At 44.3% G+C, this 9,395-nt stretch overlaps 1 long non-coding RNA gene across 4 annotated transcripts; it reads left to right on the forward strand.

Moving 5' to 3' along the window:
• The first annotated feature begins 5,575 nt into the window (after positions 1 to 5,575).
• On the forward strand, positions 5,576 to 8,941 carry LOC127318129 (uncharacterized). Of its 4 annotated transcripts, none has more exons than XR_007861688.2 (4): positions 5,578 to 5,827; positions 5,917 to 7,743; positions 7,879 to 7,989; positions 8,191 to 8,940. It is a non-coding gene; the product is annotated as an uncharacterized lncRNA (long non-coding RNA). The 4 variants fall into 4 exon arrangements; XR_007861685.2 differs by having other exon boundaries at positions 5,583 to 5,827; positions 5,917 to 6,655; positions 7,035 to 7,989; positions 8,191 to 8,938; XR_007861686.2 differs by having other exon boundaries at positions 5,576 to 5,827; positions 5,914 to 7,989; positions 8,191 to 8,941.
• Positions 8,942 to 9,395: the final 454 nt, after the last annotated feature.

The following is a 9,395-nucleotide window of genomic DNA, read 5'->3' on the forward strand; positions in this document are numbered from 1 at the left end:
GAGTGTATTTGACACTCGATGAGTAGAAATACATGAGTGATTTTAGATCACGAATAATATGTACAAAATCAGATGTCCTGTGCTCTAAAATGTTAGGAGCATATACCAGACTGATTCATGTGATGATCATTGGAAAACAGTAAGAATATACCTGAGTGCTTAAGAAGAACCAAGGATATATATAGTTTTATATGGGGTGACGACAAACAAATCGCTGTAAGGTGTTGCACCGATATTAGTTTGGTCACATATAAAAATGAATTTCAAATCTCAATTAGGCTAAGTGTTGTTTAAAAGGTAGCACAATGAGCTAGAAGAAGTTTATGCTAGATTTAGATCAGTTCTAAATATTGTGACGCATTCTACAAACGAAGGCAGAGTATGTCATTGTTTTGACAATGACTGAGGATATTAAGTCGAGGAGTTCTTTGAGAACTTGGTGTAGTTCCGATAGAATCAGAACTTTGAAGTTATATTGTGTGTGACAATGTTAGTGACTTATTTCAGACCGCGGAATTAAGGTTCCACCAGAAGACTGAACATATACGATTAATGCCAACTCATTTGGAAAATGAGTGATGCGTTGAGACGCAAATGAATTGCAAAATACATATGTTTCTGAGCGTGTCAGATCCGTTGACTAAAACCTCTCCCGTGAGCAAAACATGATAAGCACCAGAAGGCCAAGGTGTTATATCTTTACAAATGTAAACTAGATTATTGACTCTAGTGCAAGTGGGAGACTGTTGGAGATATGCCCAAGAGGCAATAATAAATTAGTTATTGTTATATCTTAGTGTTCATGATAAATGTTTACATCCCATGCTATAATTGTATTAACCGAAACATTGATACATGTGTGTTATGTAAACAGCAAGGAGTCCCTAGTAAGCCTCTTGTATAACTAGCTTGTTGATTAATGGATGATCATGGTTTCGTGATCATGAACAATGGATGTTATTAATAACAAGGTTATGTCATTAGGTGAATGATATAATGGACATACACCCAAATGAGCATAGCATAAGATCAAGTCATTAAGTTCAATTTGCTATAAGCTTTCAATACAAAGTTGCCTTAGTCCTTCGACCATGAGATCATGTAAATCACTTACACCGGAAGGGTACTTTGATTACATCAAACGCCATTGCGTAAATGGGTGGTTATAAAGATGGGATTAAGTATTCGGAAAGTGTGAGTTGAGGCATATGGATCAGTAGTGGAATTTGTCCATCCTGATGACGGATAGATATACTCTGGGCCCTCTCGATGGAATGTTGTCTGATTAGCTTGCAAGCATATGATTGGATCATAAGAGATGACATACCACGGTACGAGTAAAGAGTACTTGTCATTAACGAGGTTGAACAAGGTATGGAGATACCGATGATCGAACCTCGGACAAGTAAAATATCGCGTGACAAAGGGAATCGACATCGTATGTAAATGGTTCAATCGATCACTAAGGCATCGTTTAATATGTGGGAGCCATTATGGATCTCCAGATCCCGCTATTGGTTAATGCTCGGAGAGGAGTCTCGACCATGTCTACATAGTTCACGAACCGTAGGGTGACGCGCTTAAGGTTCGATGTCGCATAAGTACATTCAGAATATGAGATGGAGTCCGAATTTTTTTTTCGGAGTCTCGGATAGGATCCAGGACATCACGAGGAGGTCCGGAATGGTCCGGAGAATAAGATTAATATAAGGGAAGTCATTTTTCGGGGTTCGGGAAAAAGTCCGGTGTTTTGACCGGAGCTTCTAGAAGGTTCTAGAGGGCCACCAGTGGGCCCACCACCCAGGGAGAGGCCACATAGGCGCCACATGGCATGGTGGGTCCTACCCACTATGACATGTGGGCCCAGGCCGGCCCCCCTTGGAGATAAGATCTATCTCTAGTTTAAATGGTTTGAATCTAGAGATAAGATCTATCTCTAAAAATTAAATGGTTTAAACGAAGAGATAAGGGGAAGAATTGGGGGAGAAGAACTCCCCCCTTCATGCGCCGGCCAAGGGGATAGGTGGGACCTAGGGGGAACCCTAGGCCGACCCCTCCCCATATATAAAGAGGGGAGGGGGTGGCCGGCCACACCACCATCCAGAAAACCCTAGCCGGCTAGCCGCCCCCTCTCTTCCTCCTCCATATACTGCGCAGGCTTAGGCGAAGAACTGCAGTAATTCTTCTCCACCACCACCACAACGCCGTCGTGCTGCTGGGATTCCTTGGAGATCTACCACAGCTCCGCTGCCCGCTGGAACGGGGAGAGGAAGGGGCTTCATCGACACCGTACGCGCGACCGAGTACGGAAGTGCTGCCGGATTGCAGCACTGGGGATGATCGTCTACACCAACAACGAGATCTATTCTCGTAGGCTTTGGAAATCTTCGAGGGTTAGTCTCACATCAATCTCATTGCTCCGATCTTGTAGATTAGATCTTGGGTGTTCCATAGATTAGATCTTGGATTTATTTGTCTTTGTGGTAGGAAAATTTTTGTTTTCTATGCGACGAAACCCTTCAGGTCCAATCGGCTCCGCGACCGGCCCGACGACCGTTGATGCGTCCTCCTCCACCCTCTCGCCGGTGCCCACCTCGGCTCACGCCGCCTTGCGCGACCCGCATTGGCGCGCCACCATGCAGGAGGAGTACGATGCGCTGCAGCGTAACCGGACCTGGGAGCTGGTTCCCCGGCCCCCTCGCGGAAACGTCATCACCGGCAAATGGGTCTTCAAGCACAAGCTCAGCTCCTACGGTACTCTCGAGCGCTACAAGGCGCACTGGGTCGTGTGCGGTTTTCGACAACGCGCTGGCGTCGACTTCACGGATACGTTTGCCCCGGTTGTCAAACCGGGCACGATCCGCACGGTGTTGCACCTTGCCGCCTCTCGCGCGTGGCCGGTGCATCAGATGGACGTCTCCAACGCCTTCGTTCATGGCCATCTGCAGGAGTAGGTACACTGCCAGCAGCCCATCGGCTTCGTCGACACCGAGCGCCCCGATGACGTGTGCTTGCTCTCTCGGTCCTTGTATGGACTGAAGCAGGCGCCCCGCGCCTGGTACCAGCGCATCACCGGCTTCCTACATCAGCTTGGTTTCCGCTCCACGCGTTCCGATGCATCGCTGTTCGTCTACCGGACTGGCAACGACATGGCCTACCTGCTGCTGTATGTCGACGACATCATCTTGACGGCCTCCACCGCTGGTCTTCTTTGACAGCTCACCGACAGTCTTCGCGCTGAGTTCGCGTTGAAGGACTTTGGCCCGCTCCATTACTTCCTCGGCATCGAGGTTGTCCGGCGTGCGGACGTGTTCTTCCTTCATCAGCGGAAGTATGCCCACGAGCTTCTCGAGCGTGCAGGAATGCTTAACTGCAACCCTGCACCTACTCCTGCCGACACGAAGGCCAAGTTCTCCGCCAGTGATGGGTCGCTGGCGTCCGACGCGCCGTTCTACCGCTCCATCGTCGGTGCCCTCCAGTACTTGACGTTGACACGTCCGGAGCTCCAGTACGTTGTGCAGCAGGTGTGCTTGCATATGCATGCTCCTCGAGATGCTCATTGGGCCGCGGTGAAGCGGATTCTACGCTACGTCTATGGTACCATGGGCTACGGCCTGTCGCTGCATGCTTCGCCCTCGACGTCGACCGACCTCGTTGCCTACTCGGACGCGGACTGGGCGGGATGCCCGAACACGCGGCGCTCCACGAGCGGCTACTGCGTCTACCTCAGCTCGTCGCTCGTCTCTTGGTCCTCCAAGAGGCAACCCACCGTGTCTCGCTCCAGTGCTGAGGCCGAGTACCGCGCCGTGGCTAACGCTGTGGCCGAGTGCACGTGGCTTCGTCAGCTTCTGTTCGAGCTCTCTTGTCCCGTTGACAAGGCTACGGTGGTCTTCTGCGACAACGTGTCGGCTGTCTACCTCTCCGCCAACCCCGTTCATCATCGGCGCACCAAGCACATCGAGTTGGACATCCACTTTGTTCGTGAGCAAGTTGCCCTCGGTCGCGTTCGAGTTCTTCACGTACCGACGTCTCAGCAGTTTGCCGATATCATGACGAAGGGATTGCCGTCCACGACTTTTCCGGAGTTTCGCTCCAGTCTATGTGTCGGTGCCGACCCTTCGACTGCGGGGGCGGGTGTTGAGTAACATATTGTACTACGTATAGGTCCCCGTGTTTTGTCAGGGTTGTACCTGTAATTGTACATGTGTCCGCCTATATATATATATGAGCAGCCGACCCTATTGGTGCTGTGCAATCTCCAATACTTCTCTACAGACACAGTAGAACAAATGCTTCAGTCTATGCATTGCGAATTTTTGTCCAGACTGCCTACCAAATATTCATGAATGAAAGCCATCAACTAGTCTTTGTGTGAGATCCAGTGAGTATCCAGTTTTGTTACCTAAGCATTACTGCTTTTCAAGATGTACTTTTGTTTAATTGTTGGATCTAGAGCTAGTTCCTGTAATAAGGTAGTGCACTTCGCATCATTGATGTAGGTTTGCTTCGACCTCTTCAATCCATTTGGGGACTACTGCACTAGTTGCAAAACGAATATCATTACTTTCGTTTTCCATCTTTCTTGAGAGAGCATCTCATACAGAATTTTCTGTCCTTTTCTTGTATTCTATTGTATAATCATATTCCAGTAATTTCACCTGCTCTGATTAGCAATTGGCAGGACCCCAAGGATACAAAACAACGAGGAACTAGATGTAGATAGGATAAGATGCAAAATGACTTAAGTAAAGTAGGAAACATAGAACAGACTCGAACCAAAGGATAGGCAAGAAAGAAGAAGAGATAAACGGAGAATCAACCTAAGGTTGGATGGTTGTACCCAGCTCATCAAAGCTCAAGCCCCGGGTTTAACATCCACGCATCTCATAAAGGCAACATATTCATTCAGTGGGAGGTGATGTTCCCGTCGACAGCGATGCGTCTGTGATAACTTCATCAATTTCAGGATTCAATCCGTCCGCTCAGTCATTCGGATGTGCTCATAGAGGTAGAGTGTGCGCGTGTATGTTTATAGGTGAGCGTCTGCGTTTGTACTGTGTCTCTTAAATAAAACGAAGAAGAGATTGACGGTTTTAGGGTTTTCATTGTCGAGCCACCAATCCGCACACTGTTGATGTCAAATTAACCTCTCGAGTGGATTAGAGGAGTTTGGTACCATTGATGGAAGTGCTATAAAGACCGAGATATCTGTTCAGTGTCATCAATTTAACCTCGATCTCATATATTGTGGCAATCTTTGTGATGCTATTCCTAGTACTTGTCCTGAAAGAAAGTCTATAGAATACTTGTCTAGAAATGTGGACTAACAACGTTAGTCGTCATACATACAATAGTAATAAGGAACGGATGGCTCATATTGCTTCAAGGGTGCCGTACTGCAACTCGAGCGAGCAAAAACTAGTGGGTGGTATTACACGTGTTGGCAGTATATATCCAGACGGGGAGCGATCGAACAAAGCGTTGCCAAATGTCTGGTATTCGACGCCATCCGTTGCCCTGCCGGAGATGCGCGAGAACGTAGACAGGCCTAGTGGCCGCTCGATCGTACACGGCAGCGCTGCTCTGAGGTCTGGTTTGATCCGTCGATAGATGGGTGGATTGGATGATTCCTCTCGCGCGGCGCAACCGGCCGGACGCCGCGCGCTTATATATACACCTGTAGAGCCCCTCTCGTTCAACAGCAGCACCACACACCATCGTAGCCTGTGCCTGCGCCTGCATTGCCAGTTGCCCACAAGCTACATTCCACGCAGCTAGCGCAACTGCCCCGTCTCCAGAGCTGCTCATATCCTCTGCTTACCATCAGGTAATTAACGTCCGTGAAATGCCAAATTATGTAAGACCCTTAGTGCAAATGAGATCATCAACTGATCGGGAGCTAACTTTGATCAGCAGGACTCCAATGCGTGGGCAGGAATAGAAAGATTGGAACATCACGATATTTCTATTTATATCGAAAGGGTGGTGCGTTGTTGCAGAGGCTGGGTGTAATTGGTATCTTCTTGATATTAATATATTCCCTTTATCGAAAAAAAAATCACGATATTTCTATTTTTCCGAATCTTGTGTGCTGTCTTTTCGTACCATTAGAAAGGCGAGCATCTGAATCTTTTCACAAGGTTCGACATAGTGGATGTGTTTTTTGTAAAGTATAGTGCATCGAAAATTAATACTCCACAAAAGAATCTCTTTTTTGTTTGTTTTGAACTCTACTGCATAAAAAATGCTAAAAAATATAACTTAAACACTAGAGTCCTGTGAAATTGAACAAACCAACGGGAAAAAAAATTGATATTCTTACAACCCTTTGAAGACTTGTTTATTTGTAGTGTTTTTATGGGAATCGGAGGGAATTATCCTTCATCCTGAAAAATCACAAATAGTATGTCTACTTGTCCGGTTTTTGATATGATAATCCCGGTATATCCCTCCAAATTCACACATTTTTGCAGAGATTAAAAGCTCTTCATCATATTAGTGTATGTTTTGGAAGAATATTTAATTGAGTGAGAGGGGATTCGGTTAACACCAAATTCCATCCCTTTACTGAACTCCTTGGTGGTGGAAATACGAGATAAGTAAACAAGACCGAGATTCCGCAAAACATGATGCTTCTTCGTACTGCATCGCAGAGGTACACATAACCCTCAAAGCACCGAAACCTTAGTGAATATCTCAATATTTTGTTTTTTCCCTTAATGTTAGAAAAAACTTATCAGTGGAGGTACTCCCTAAGGTTGCGGTGGTATTGAGATGTTACTCACACTTGAGCAGGGTTGACCTCTAGCCTTCGATATAGTATGTATATATACCTCGGATTAAAGTTCTATATTCAAAAAGATGTATGGAATGCCTACTAGCTGCCCTTGATAGTTATGTAATTTAGTTTGATACTAATTTTCCGTTCTCATTAGCATAATGTTTTATCTGATATATAGTTCTTTCAATCAAAGATGCAACAACTATATACTTGCTCTAGATCTTCCCATTCTAAGCTACATACTTCTTTTCAGTTGAAGATGGACACATAAGCCCTAAAGCACCTAGCCTTACCGAATATCTCCACTAGTAAGTTTTTTCTCATATTAGAAATACTTATCAGTGGAGGTATTCTCTAAGGTTGCGGTGGTGTTGGATTTTTATACTGACACTTTGGACATATTGGTGGCCTTGAATCAACCTCAGAGAAAAGTTAATCAATAGAAGAAAAAAAGATGAATGCAATATGTAATAGGTTCACCTTTTCATCCGTAATTATGTCTGGATTGATGGAGTTTATGTGGTTGTTAATATTTCCTAATCCTTTAGATTTTTTTTCTGATAATACTCCCTCCATTCCTATATATAAGCCATATAGTTTTTTGACAAAAATTTCAGAATATAGGGTTTATTGCGTTGCCCTACTTGTATGGACAATATTTTGGGAGATTTGATTAGGTTTACTTATCTTATGCAAAGTCCTCTGTTATCTCACGGCAATTACTTACGGTTAATCCTAGCCAAACATGGTGTAATTTTTTCTAAATATGCGTTTCTTAATTTCCGTGCCAGAAATTATATGGCTTATATTTAGGACCGGAGGGAGTAGTAGATTTCAATGCTTCAATTTAATGATCACAAAATGCTAGCAATAAAGTGATCCGCTTTAAAAATGAGACATATTTACAAATTTGGAGGGAATATCACTAGATCAAGATCTCACAAACATTGTTTCACTCCAAGGTTAGTTCATATGTGTACCCGCAAAAACAAGTTTGTTCATATGTGAACAATGGTGTATGTTGTAATAAATGTAGTTCTATCTAGCCAAACTTATATTCGAAAATACTTTCCTTGGTATGCGCATGATCCGTGAAGAACATAGATGCATGAAGCTATCCTTGGGGGGTCCAGGTCCAGAACAATGGTGGATGCCTACAAAGGATACCTCCTCTCCCGGTTCATAGAGCTTGCGCGTATCCCTAGATGGTAAATTTGAACATGATAATATAAGATATATATTCCAAAACTTATATCATTAGAAAGTTTACACGTTCTACTTTTTAATGATATAATTTTTGTGTTGTACAATTCATATTATGTTGACCAAATTAACAACCTAGAGATATGTGCAAGCCTTATAAATTGGGACGGAGGTACTAAATTACATGTGGTTGATGCAATTCACAGATGGAGAGATGAGTTCCGGAAAGCTCCGCTGGCGAATGGAACAGTGCATCTTTTGCCTGGAGTTTGCTGGATCGGGTGGTATTCGGTCGTGCGCACCCATGTTTTTATTCCGATCGTTTGGTTCCGGAGGGAGCGGCGCGAAGCTCTATTCTGTGTTGACATCTGGTGAATTTTTGGTCCATGGTGAAGTCAGAAGAAGGAATATCATGAAGGCCGGATTGGTGGACTGGCTAATGGAGGTTTGAGTCTCCGTGATGATGAGGGATCTGCAGCAGTGGTATGCATGTGGGGGCGGCAGCACAGGGGAAGTTCAGAGTCTTACCTCTCAGGGTGAAAACCCAAGATCTGGCCTTAACTGGTTGCGTCTGGCAATGATCTTGTTGGAGGCATTGTTTCGAGAGTGGGGTCTATCTTCAGGGTTAAAACATAAGACCTTTGGTCGGGCGACGACGGCGCTGGTGCACTGTTCCCTTCTTGGAGACGTCTCTTTTGGAGAGTCTGTACTTCAGGTGTTGTCACGGTGGTGGTTGTATTGTTGTTGCTAGGTCTAGAAGGCTGTAGCGGGACTTTTATTTCTTAGTTTTCTTTACTATTTTTTGGCTATGTGCATCCGTACTGCCACTAGGGTGGAGCGTTGTTGCAGAGGCTAGGTGTAATTGGTATCTTCTGATATTAATATATTCCCTTTATCAAAAAACAGTCACGGATGGAGATATTAGCAGCTACATGTAGTGCATCACAGGAGGATAACCGGACATTTTTTTGGGCCGATGAACAGTGAGGAACTCAGTCTATCTTTTTTTTCCTAGGTTGGTGCATGTAGTGCATCAAATGAGTAAAACGGCATAAATATTGAGAAAAACCAATCTATGTATGTATATCTATCTATGTTTTATATAGAGCAAAACCCCACTAACTGTAATTAATATTAGACTATGTTAACATGCAAATCAGCCACATCATCTACGTAATTAGTCTAACAAATTTCCATATCATTTCGGCTAACATTTGTTAATGATAGTGTATCTTTACATGAAGCTATTCACATCACATATTCTCCATCGCATCACAAATTTACAGCCGTCAAATATACAACAATTTAAAATAAATTAAATTTAGCATCTTGACATCCTGCATATTTTTATAGGTAACACGCGACATTTCATCTATATTATACCTTTTTATTATACAATATAGTTTCCCAA

The sequence above is a fragment of the Lolium perenne genome, chromosome 7 (assembly GCF_019359855.2).
Source record: "Lolium perenne isolate Kyuss_39 chromosome 7, Kyuss_2.0, whole genome shotgun sequence".
Classification (NCBI taxonomy): domain Eukaryota; kingdom Viridiplantae; phylum Streptophyta; class Magnoliopsida; order Poales; family Poaceae; genus Lolium; species Lolium perenne.